Source organism: Beta vulgaris, chromosome 6 (assembly GCF_026745355.1).
Source record: "Beta vulgaris subsp. vulgaris cultivar EL10 chromosome 6, EL10.2, whole genome shotgun sequence".
Lineage (NCBI taxonomy): Eukaryota > Viridiplantae > Streptophyta > Magnoliopsida > Caryophyllales > Amaranthaceae > Beta > Beta vulgaris.
The window spans coordinates 50,966,038-50,978,019 of record NC_079207.1 but is presented as its reverse complement, the minus strand read 5'-3'; the positions used below and the strand labels follow the sequence as shown (position 1 = coordinate 50,978,019).

At 33.5% G+C, this 11,982-nt stretch overlaps 1 long non-coding RNA gene across 2 annotated transcripts; it reads right to left on the bottom strand.

The window, feature by feature from the left end:
- Positions 1–1,691: 1,691 nt before the first annotated feature.
- Positions 1,692–10,565, bottom strand: LOC125498214 (uncharacterized). 2 transcript variants are annotated; one of them, XR_008970017.1, is made up of 3 exons: positions 10,092–10,565; positions 4,994–5,734; positions 1,692–1,872 (listed from the first exon to the last, which is right to left on the bottom strand). It is a non-coding gene; the product is annotated as an uncharacterized LOC125498214 (long non-coding RNA). The 2 variants fall into 2 exon arrangements; XR_008970016.1 differs by lacking the exon at positions 1,692–1,872 and adding an exon at positions 1,938–2,409.
- Positions 10,566–11,982: the final 1,417 nt, after the last annotated feature.

Below are 11,982 nucleotides of genomic sequence, written 5' to 3'. Positions count from 1 at the left end.
AGTGTTTCTACTTGATGCAGGTGTAATCCCCCGTAAATTTATGGATTATATATATATATTTTATTATATATATATTTATATTTAGATATAATTTAATTTAAAATAATTTATTTATTCAAAAGTTTGAGTATTTTGAAAGTCAAAGGAATTATTTTAAAGATTTAAGGAAGTTAAAATATTTAGTTAAGGCATACTTTGAAAAATATTGAAATACTATTTGGATTTAAAAAAGGATTTTAAATGGGTTTGAGGAATCCAAATACTAAATAGACTTGGAAAAGGGACTTCTAGTAATATTTGGAGTTTATTCATCAATCATATTCATTATTCAATCCTACTTAGAATCCAATTGTCTTTTTCTAAGCCCAAGGAAAGCTTGCTTATAAACATCATTAAACCCAAATATTTTACCTACATAAAATTCTCTCTCCTCCACCCACAACCGACCACATTGATCTCCTTCCTCCTTCCACTTTATTTTTCTTCTTTTTTCTTCCTTTCTTCTTTTTCAAGAAATACTTTCTTCTTCACCAAGAAATACCACAACTCCACCACCACCACTTCCGTCGACCATCCCGGCTGCTGCTGCTGCTGCCGCCGCTGCCTTGGTCCTTGTCCGGCGCCTTGTCCTTTGTTCTTCTTCTTGTGTTGGTTTGATTACTTTTCTTCTTCCTCGATCAAGTTCTGATTAAGATTATGTTTTTATGTTTTGTTTTAGTACTAATTATGATTAGAAGCTTTAGTTTATTGTTTTAATGATTATATAAATTATGTATTGAAAGAATAAAAATTAAGATTTGATTATTATGTTTAAATTGAATTTTTAATTATCAAAGCATGGATTTTTAGGGTGTTAAAGATTGGAAAATCATAGTAGCATGTTAAAAACTATGAAATTGATTTAACTTATGAATTTAAGCATGTTTAAAGAGAGTTTTAATAATTTATAAGTTGCTGAAATTTTAGAAAGGTATTATTAATGGAGTTTTATGGATTTTCATGACTAGTATAGTAGTATTATGCTAGGGAGTATAAGTAACTGAAGTTTTGATGATAAAAACTTTTAAATATTTTTAATGGGAATTTAGAGTATTTTAAAGTTGCTGGAATTTTTTTGGAGTATTGACTATAAATTATATTGGTTTTTTAGGTGGAGATTTCTCTGTAGGCGACTTCTAAAGTTGTTGAAATTGACCTATCAATTTGTTTATACAAGGTACGTACATACCTATGTGTTGTTTGATGTGGTATCATGATTTTAGGAAAGAAAAGTTATGTAGTATCATGTATAGGAACTATGTGAGTTTATATATGATTGCTATTATAATTGGATTTTACATGTTTTATGTTTGCGTACGAACATGTTAAGTATGAGATTTAATTATGAGATTAATATCATATTTGTATGAAATACTGATGGTAGCGATGGCAATTGGGCGGGGCGGGTGCGGAGGATGGTACCCCCACACCCGCATAAAATTCTCATCCCCATCCCCACCCCACCACCCATCGCGGGGGAAGATTCCATCCCCATCCCCGCCCACCACCCCATTGCGGGGGAAAATTCTAGACCCACCCTCACACCCGCGTCATACCCACTTCATCCCCACAAAAAATCCACCACAAAAATCTGCCATAAGCCCATTACAGTTGTCTACTTCACAAAATCACAATATAATATAGTAAAAGAAAAGTTAAAACACATTAATGAAGGCAAATGCTTTATTACATATTAAAAGTGTCTTCAAATACATTGTAAAATGTCATCTAATATACCAAATCAATCAAGGCAAGATGTTCCAGTTGTTTCCGCATCACGTTCATCTTCCACCTCTTTCATTAATTTAGAATACTTCAATTCTTTCAATTCACCTTCAATATAAGAACATTCATTAGTAATTAGTAAGCATATATATTCAATACATAAAAATAATATAATGAAATAATTTTACCTTTAATGTCCGCCCTTATCCAATTTTGAGTACACATCAAAGCCTCTAAGGTTTTCGGTAGAAGACGACTACAATAAGGACTTAGAACACATCCACTTGTGCTAAATGCAGATTCTGATGGGACAATAGAAACATGAATGCTCAAAATATCCCTTGCTATTCTTTGAAGAATTGGATATGAGTTTCCGTTAGTCTTCCACCAATTAAGAATATCAAAATCAGCAACAAGTGGTACATTAGGGTCTCCCAAATACTTCTCCAAATCTGATTTGTTATTTATTTCACTTTGATCTTGCTCCAAATATTTTGCAAATTCTTGCATTAAAACATCCCTATTCACTCCACTAGGACTAACAAATGTACGGTTATAGAACCTTGGGATCTCCCATTCTCCGACCCGTATTCATCCGTTAATTGCTTGAGAAGATCTTGAATTTTGTTTACTTCTCTATCAGAACTGTTATATAATTTTGCAAAATGGAAATTAATAAGAGCCATTTTATATCTAGGGTCAAGTATCACTAGAAGAATAAATGCTTATTGCTTTTGGTCATTAAGTGGCCTATTGCGGGCGGTTTTGGCCGCGCAACAATTAGGGGTGCAAGAATAGGTAAATAATATATTGTTGCGGTTTCTAACCGCAACAATATTTCAACATATTGCGGCGGTTTCTAGCGTATTCCGCAACAATATTATTATTTTATATCAGAAGAATCCAGTATATTGCTGCGGTTTCTAGGTAAAATCGCAGAAATATTATTATTTTATATCAGAAAAATCAAGTATATTGCTGCGATTTCTAGCCAAAACTGCAGCAATATGTCATGATACAAGTAAATTTTTTTTTTTTTTTTTTGCATTTGGAAATGAAATTTAAAATATTTAAATCAGACAACTAACCCATTCACTATCCACTAAATTCGCAGCCAAACTAAAGATGAAATGACATAAATCTCATTAATATATAAAGACGAAAAATCTAATTACATCAATATTACAAAACAATAAAATAAAAAACGAAAAAGCAAACAAAAAAAGATCTAAAAAAAGCAATAAATAGATCTAATAAAAAAACGAAAAAAGAACGATCCAAAACAAAAATGAAAAAGCAACCGAAAAAAACACGATCTAAAACGAACAAATAAGCAACAAACAGATTAAAAAAACGAAAAAAACTATCTAAAACGAAAAATGAAAAAGCAAACAAAAACGATCTATAAGAGAAAAAAGGCAACAAAGAGATCCAAATAAATGAAAAAAAATGAAAAAGAAAACAAAAAAATGAAACAAATCTAAAGACGAATGCTTCGTCGGAGGCTGAAACCAACGAGAAAACCAATGCCGACGAGCAGGTGACAATTCTTTAAAGATGTCGGCGAGGATTAGTTTATAACAATCTGGGTTGTTGTTCAACCCTAAAAAGTATCCCCACTCTTTTACAATTGTTGAAACAAGAGAAACTGTGAGAATTGCGTGTCGTTTTCGCCAAATTGAGTGTCGTTTTCAAACAATTTGGGTTGTCGTTTTCGAACGTCGATGCCGATTCATTAAAGAATGTTGGCGAGAATTGCGAGGAAGAGAGAGGTGAGAGGTGTGTGAGGGTGAGAGAGACAAAGTGAGGTGAGAACATGAGAGAGATGAAAATGGCGTGTGAGGGTGAGAGGAGAAAGAGGAGAGAGAGGAGAGAGAGGAGAGAGAGAATGTGATAAAACGGCTGATAGAGAATGGGTAAAGGGTGAGAAAACCCTAAATGGCTGAAAGAGTGAGATGGGTAGAAGTGAGAGAGCCCCAATTGCCACTTGGCTGGCCTACGTGTTTTATTAAATTTTAAAGGCTATTGCTGCGGTTTTTTCAAAGAACCACAGCAATATATTAAAATAATATATTTTTAATATTATTTTAATATATTGCTACGGTTCTTGCCATAAACCACAACAATATATCCTGGTCAAAGGGTCAATATTTTTCAAAAAATATTCATTGACACCATATTGCTGCGGTTTTTTGCCGAAACCGCAACAATATGGTTATTTATATTTTTCATTTTCTTTTTCAGTGATATATTGCTGCGTATGGGGAAAACCACAGCAAAATCACCGCAATATTAAGCAATTATTCTACTAGTGTATAGTTACAACTCCCAACAAACTGTTGACACTAGCCCAATATTTGTTATACTTTTCAAGCATTACTTTTGCCCTTTTTCTCACATAATCATAAGGGGATGAAAGCCAATTATTTAAAGCAAACCGAAGGGCACAAACTTTGGAAAAGTAAATATTGGCCGTTGGATATTTTGATGCAGAAAAGTCAAGGGTAATAGTACTAAACACTTTCAGCTTTTCACAAATTTTCTCAACCTTAATCCAATCTTCACAAATTGGTGGGTTCTTATAGAGATTATCTCGAGCACTCAACACAACAAAAACTTTTCTATAATTAATAGCAACCGAAAGCATTAATAAGTAGAGTTCCAACGAGTCTTACAATCAAGTACCAATTTCCTTTTACATTCAGGAGCTTTTTGCTTAGCTACTTGTTCAAACTTTTGGACCCTTTTATCAGATGCCGTCCAAAACACAACACTTTCCCTAATTCTTTGGAGACCTTCTGACAACAAAACACTTAGTCCATCTTGAACAATCAAATTCAGTATATGGGCACAACAACGCATATGGAAAAATTCACCATGTAACATTAGTGAACCATAAGGAAACTCATCACGCAAAATATCCACATAGCATCATTAGTAGTGCAATTATCCACAGTTATGGCAGACAATTTGAGATTAATATTCCAAGATTGAGTACATTTTTTCAGTGTTTCAGCTAAAACAATTGCAGTATGAGGAGTTGGGACATATCAGAACCTATTAAATATGATAACATATACAAATAAGAAACTAGGGGGAAAATAATGCTAAATGGAAAGAGTTTACAGTTTAAAAAATCAACTAGAAACATAATGACAACCAAATGCAATACATAACAAAAACAATTAACATGAAGTGCATAAGAAAAGATCAAGTTAAAGTGTAATACCTAATAATTCGGCTTTGCAATCTCCACAAGCTATTGACAAAATGTGCAGTGACTGCCATATAACCTTTACTTTGGTTGCTCGCTGTCCACATGTCAGTAGTCAAGGCAATTCTGCTCTTTGCTTTCCTCAACAATATACTAATATTCTCCTTCTCAGATTCATATCTTCCCATGATGCATTTCTTAGTTGTGTTGCGACATGGTACTTTGAATATTGGTTGAAGTGTGGAGGAATACTTTCTAACAACATAGTGGTTAACCATGCTAAGATGGTACTCATGAAGAACAATCATTTCTGCCAATGTTTTTCTTCCTTTTCTCTTGTTGAAACTTATATGGTGCCAATGTCAATGTGTCTTGCTCATCACTAGGTTTTGCTTGTGAACCAAACAACCTAGTTTGTCTAAGGTCTTGACATTGTTTTTTGGACAAATTTTTGTATGGTCCTTCAAATGAGTACTTCCCACTCTTCGTTCTCCAGCAAGTTGCTTCAAACAATAGTTACACTCAGCCTTAATAACATCCCCCATCCCTTCCTTGTGAAATCAGACCATGCTTTTGATGTGTGTCTAGAGGTTATTGGTAAAATAGAAGGAGCATGTGATCCAATTTCAACTAAACTTTCGTCATCATTCACGGTAATTGGAGTACAGCTAGCTATAGTCGACCTTTTTAGGATTTGCGAGCAGACACGTTTTCATCATTTGAAGCCATTCTCACAAATAATCCCAATAGTTATACCTGTATTAAACATAATGTATCAGAAAAAAAACTCTAATCATTTTTTCATAGAACCATCTGTGAAAAAACATAATGAACTAGTGCTTAAACAATTGAACCTGGTACAAAACATAATTACAACATCATCAATAGAAAAAGGGGACAATTCCAAAATTAAACATAAGTATACAAACCAAGGTTTAAAAAAAAAAAATAAACATACGAATAATCATTGAAGATAGTATGCCATGGAAAGCGTTCAAAAATAATCTCCTATCATCGACATTAGAAAATCTTAATAATTTAGTGATTCTTCCAAGTGGAATTCAACACTTGCAAAACCTCAAGAATTTGAGTCTCTTTTTCATTAGGGAATTATTGAAGGAATTGCCAGAATGTTTAGATTGTTTATCTTCTCTTCAGAAATTGGTATTAGCTTATTGTCCTAAATTGACATTTCTACCAAACAACTTTCACAACTACTGGTAGTGGGCAATTCGTGGTATATACACCACTTTCAGAAAAGTTAATACTCTACTAATTCTCCTAACTAATTCTATTTTCCATAACATCAGCCAATATTAAGGAACTAAACCTAGCTTGTATCACTCGTAGAATTTCATAGATTACATCAGAAATTTAGAACTCAACAAGAGGAAATAAACTTTAACAATGCTAACATACCACCGAGCAGACTGAGTGTAACAACCCGAATTCTCTCGACCAACTTACAGAGGATTAAGCACAGCGAAGAGACTTTGGTCGAGATAACCCGAACTATTACCATCACACTCACCGAACTACGTGGGAGAGTGTGGAACTCAATTCCCAACTCCACTCGAATTAATTAACTATTATAACTACATCCTGATTCTCGAACTTTATTTTCATAAATTTCTACAGAAAATTCAGCAAAGTTTCCTTTGAAAATAGGACAATGCTAAAGCGAGAAATAATTTAAACATGTTATAATTTCAATAAATAAAATATTTCCAAATCCCAAAGCTCATCAACCTCAACACTTTCGCGGAGCAACAACCAACCGAAAATCAGGAGCACTAACTACTCTTAAATAGAAAGATAGATTATAAATAATAAACAACTAACTATTTCAAAGTCAAGCGTCCTCACTTCGATAGCAACTATAATACCACTCCAACCTATAACAGCTTCAACTTGCAAAAGTTTAACTTACAGCTTCAACCTGAAACATTTAGGGAAACTGCCACTGTGACAGGCCACAGAAATGACAAAACAACATATACGCATCGGCAAAGCTGAGCACTAAACCCGTAAACGAGGGTAACACATGCTTTGGTGGCTTTTATTTGAAAACGACTCAATAATCAACATAATCACACTGTCATGACATGCATCACATCAACTCATGTTGACCAAATGCTTATTATATCCTTAACTGATTATTTCATTTATATTACACCATCATTCACATAACCGCAAATACTAGAAGACAACTTCTAAGCAATCATATAAGAAACATATTTCATATATATTTACTTGGCCTTCAAGACATCATAATTACTTATGAAGAATCTAAGTTAACCAACTCTGATATAGGCTATATGACTTATTCCCTTTAATCGATTTCTTATCAGAAATCCAACTTAGATTCTCAAATACTATATTAATCATTTCCTTATACCTCTACAACCACTTCCTTATCAGGAATTAAATAACATGACAACACTCCATGACATGATTCCTTATCTGGAATCCAATTACCAAAATAGGATTCCTTTTCAGGAATCCAATGACAAGATACGATTCCTTATCGGGAATCCAAAATCAGTATAACTTACCATGATATGCTTCTTTACCAGGAAACCAACATCGATATTCATATTCAAATATTGAATAAACATTCATAACTTACCTGATATGATTCCTTATCGAGAATCCAATATCGAAATAACTTTCACAATTTGAGATAACTTTCTTTTAACCAGGGGGAAATAGAATGCGGCAAAGGAGACAAAGCTTACACTCCGACAGTGGGGGTCGTCACCCAACCATTTGCTTTACTTTTGGCCAATAACCGCGACTAGTCCGGAGTACAATTTTTCGCTGATTTCATCAGCCATCCACATGTTTCACATTACTTGATATAACGCCCGATTATCGCCCCACAGAGCAATGGGCAATTTTCCCTGTGGGCCCCCAAGGTTCACAGTCCATAGGGCACTGTTCGTGTCACCTCATCCGTCGATTCAGACAAGGCTACTTTCCCCTTTTAGATTCCTTTCGATTATCATTCATATAACTCATCTAATAATTTAGTAATCCTTTATAACGATCTTTGAACAACGAACCCAACCAATTCCCTCGTAGATAACCATAATCATTTAACATATAACTCTTATAAATACATATTTCCAAATCGATACATCTATGTTTTTCAATTCCAATTACCATCCTAATGCTTGTGAGCCACAAATGGTAGTAATTAATCATGTCGATAAAATATCCACAACAATATCACTAGGTATCTCAGTTAGAATTAACTAATGAGAGTTGCTAAGCTAATTCCACACACTACACGCTTTTGCATATACATACTTCATACTAATTTTCCTTTTCATACTTATCAATCTATATTCAACTCAATAATAGTATTCGTTATCAAGTCTTGACAACACTTACCATATATATGTCTCTCTCTTAGAATTAACTAAGGAGAGTTACAGAACCACTTACGCCGAACTCATACTCTTGCATATATATAAATAACTTATACTCTTTTACGTTTCATGATTATTAATTCACATTTATCTCAACAATAACACTGATAGTGATTATGAAATAACCACAAAACTTACAACAAATCTCTTAACTGAATGAACTAGCTATCGAGAGTAACTCGAATTCTATAACTTAAGGCTCATTACACGAAGATTACTTTAAGGTAACTGAATATAGTTCATATTATATCATTAGTTGGAATCTAATTCATATCATCAACAACAAAATCAATTATAACCATATAAAGTGAGTCTATCTCATTCTGATTAGATTACGCCACCATATATCCGAGGCTACGTGGAAGTAATCCACGAGCTTATACACAGTTAAGTAATCTCATATTTTATCTTACTTTTGTGAATTATAAACAATCGATACAACCTTATTATATTAATCCAAATACATATTTTATATTGACTTCTCTTTTATAACCACAATCCCCATAATCTAATCCATTGTAAGGTAAACTAACTTTCATACTCTTTATACTATTACTAGTAATTAGTTAAACATCTCTCTAACTTCATGTGATATTACTAATTAAGTCAATTCATCTTTTAAAGTCTAATTCATAAGATACTCAAGTCATTGAACAACTTCAATCATAGACTATACTCTTTTAGAAACTAATTCCCATAGCTCATCAACACACTTTTAAAGTCTACTCAAATAATTATTCTTCCGGACACTATTGAACACTTCTAATCAGATACTCTCTGCTATTTCAAAACTAACTCTTTTAATCCTTTAATATATCTTAAAGTACACTTTCACCAAAACGAATCTCTACTTAGAACTTTACGAAACCAATAGTAGAAAACCATTCTAGTTATAGGTAAACCATCATCATAAGATTACCCACGTAATTCACATATTACAATAATGAAGACATTCACAATTTAACAACTCATAGTTCTTGTTCCTACTTTATACTAAATATTTTATACACCAAAACTCATAAATCACTATTAATAACACATAACTAGATTCCACGAATTTGAGAAGCAAATATAGGAACTTGATCAATATCCTACATTAATATATTCGATATTCAACTTATCTGTAACCACTAACAACCCTCACTTCAAGCATAAAGTAATTATAATTCAACCCAGAGCTCCATATAATCCTAAATTACAACAATAATACTAAATTACCATAATCTCAAATAAAGAAATTTAACTTGATTGACTCATTACTATGGAAACTATTTCACCTTGTTCTGATAATACTTAACTAATGAATGATATCCATTCTTAAACTCAATAAACTTCCAAGAACTATAAATCGAATTCTAATTGAATACTAAGTGAGCCACTCACATAATCCAGCATCAACTAAGACAATAGCTAATTATTAATTGATACTTGCAGATTAGCAAACTAACTAAGCATAGTTAAAGCAACCTAATTCTTCACATGATATTATTTATAGATTAACTAATTTGAGGTAAAATCTGATTAATCTTGCAAAATAATCTTAATCATAACAACAACAATAACACAGCAACAACACGACATCATAACATAAGAACAACAACAATCAACAACTTATTAACATCAACAAGATTATCACAACAATAACAACCAACTACAATTCTCAACACAAGGAAAGGTACCTTATGTACTTTGCCTCAACCACCAACAGCAAGGTGTTGGCAGCAGCGACCCACGACGGCGCCAACAACGCCACAACTGCAGCGACGACAACCGACAACAGCGGCAGCAGCAACAACGACGCAAGAACAGAGGAGAGAGAACAGGGCAGAGGAGGCGACGACGATGGCAACCGCAACACTACCATTAACAGTAGCCACAGGAACAACAACGACAACACAACAGCAGCACCAGTGATGCGGGTGACGTGATAGCAGCGTCAAGCAGGGACGAACAGGGGAGGGGAATCCAACTGCGAGGAGAAGGAAAGAGAAGGGTTTGCTGCAGTATTCGTCAAGCTCCAGTGAGCTTAGGGACACCAGTGAGGCGCGCAAGTGAGCGAGCGAGGGTGAGAGGGGGTCGGGGTTTCACCAGGAGACGAGAGAGTTTGATTTTCTTTTTGGGTTTTGGGTTTCTTTTTCACGGGTTGGGGTTTGATCCTCTTCACCGCCAAAACAAATAAGAGTAAGGGTTTGGTCCTGTTACTTTGAAAAATAATCGACAAAGGTAATTTGGGTTTGGGTCTCTATTTTGGGAAAAATACAACTCAACTAGTTGCACAAAACCCAAAATATAAATTCCCAATAATAATAACAAAAATTATTAAAAGAGACGGTCTAATTTTAATATAGAAGTAGACCTAGTAACTAAATGGATTAAACTAGTCATTGAAAGAAATTAACTTGATCATTATTGGACTAATTTTATTTTTAATATTGGGCTTATCATTGCCTAATTTTAATTTAAAAGTAGGCGGTCTCTTAGAAGACAAACTCTAATAATAATAGCCTCATAAAATAAAATAAATATATTACAAACATGAACATATAATTCACATTCCATATCTCAAATAAAATAAGAATTTTCGAAACATAATTAACTTAATAAATATAATTAGTTTTTAATAAATGGTTTTAAAAATAAGCCCGTTACATGCTACCACCCTTATCAAATTGTAATAAATGTATTTATTTTTTTAATACTTTTAAGTTTTATTTGTTGTATTGTGAGAATGGGTAGTATAGGAAGGACATATAGGATAGAAATATTATATTTGTATTAAATAGTTAGTTCAGCATGATTATATTTTTTCTTCCCTTCTAACTGTTTATATTTTTTCTTCCCTGCTAATTGTTTATATTTTTCTTTCCTGCTAACTGTTTATATTATTATGCCCGTGTTGTTGGTGGTAGCTCCTTATTGTTTATTGTTGGAATTGCATTCAGGGAGAGTACTAAATATATCTATTGGAATGTGTTTATTTGTTGTAGATCCCTAACCATGTCTGCCAGACAAGATAATAGAGTAGGAAGCTATCAAAATTCTATTGTACTAAGTGATAATGAAGGTGATGGTATTAGTGAATCTGACTAGGGGTGTAAGCGGACTACGGAAACTCCAGAGTCCAATCCAGTCCAGTCCAAACTTGTCGGACTGGACTGGACTGGACTGAAAATTTTTCGGACTGGACTCGGACTTAAATTTTCGAGTCCAAATATTTTTGGACTGGATTTGGACTCATCCCTTTGGAGTCCAATAAGTCTAGTCCAGTCCAAAAATATTTTTATATATAATCTATATATTAAAAATAATGATACTATTTTAAAAATTTTGGATTTTTCAGCCTTCTCTCTCTAAATATGTCAACTGGCGCTAGACTATTGCACTTAGCTCCATTTGTTAAATAAGTAAATTATACTAGCAGTACTGCATTAGTAGGCTAGTAGCCAACTAATTCTATCTTACTTCACTCCTCAGTCCTTAATACTCACTTCCTCTTACTCTTCATTTTCTTTCTACCTCATTGTCTCGACTCTCGCATTCTCTATTTGTCCCTCAGATTAATTCTCAGTC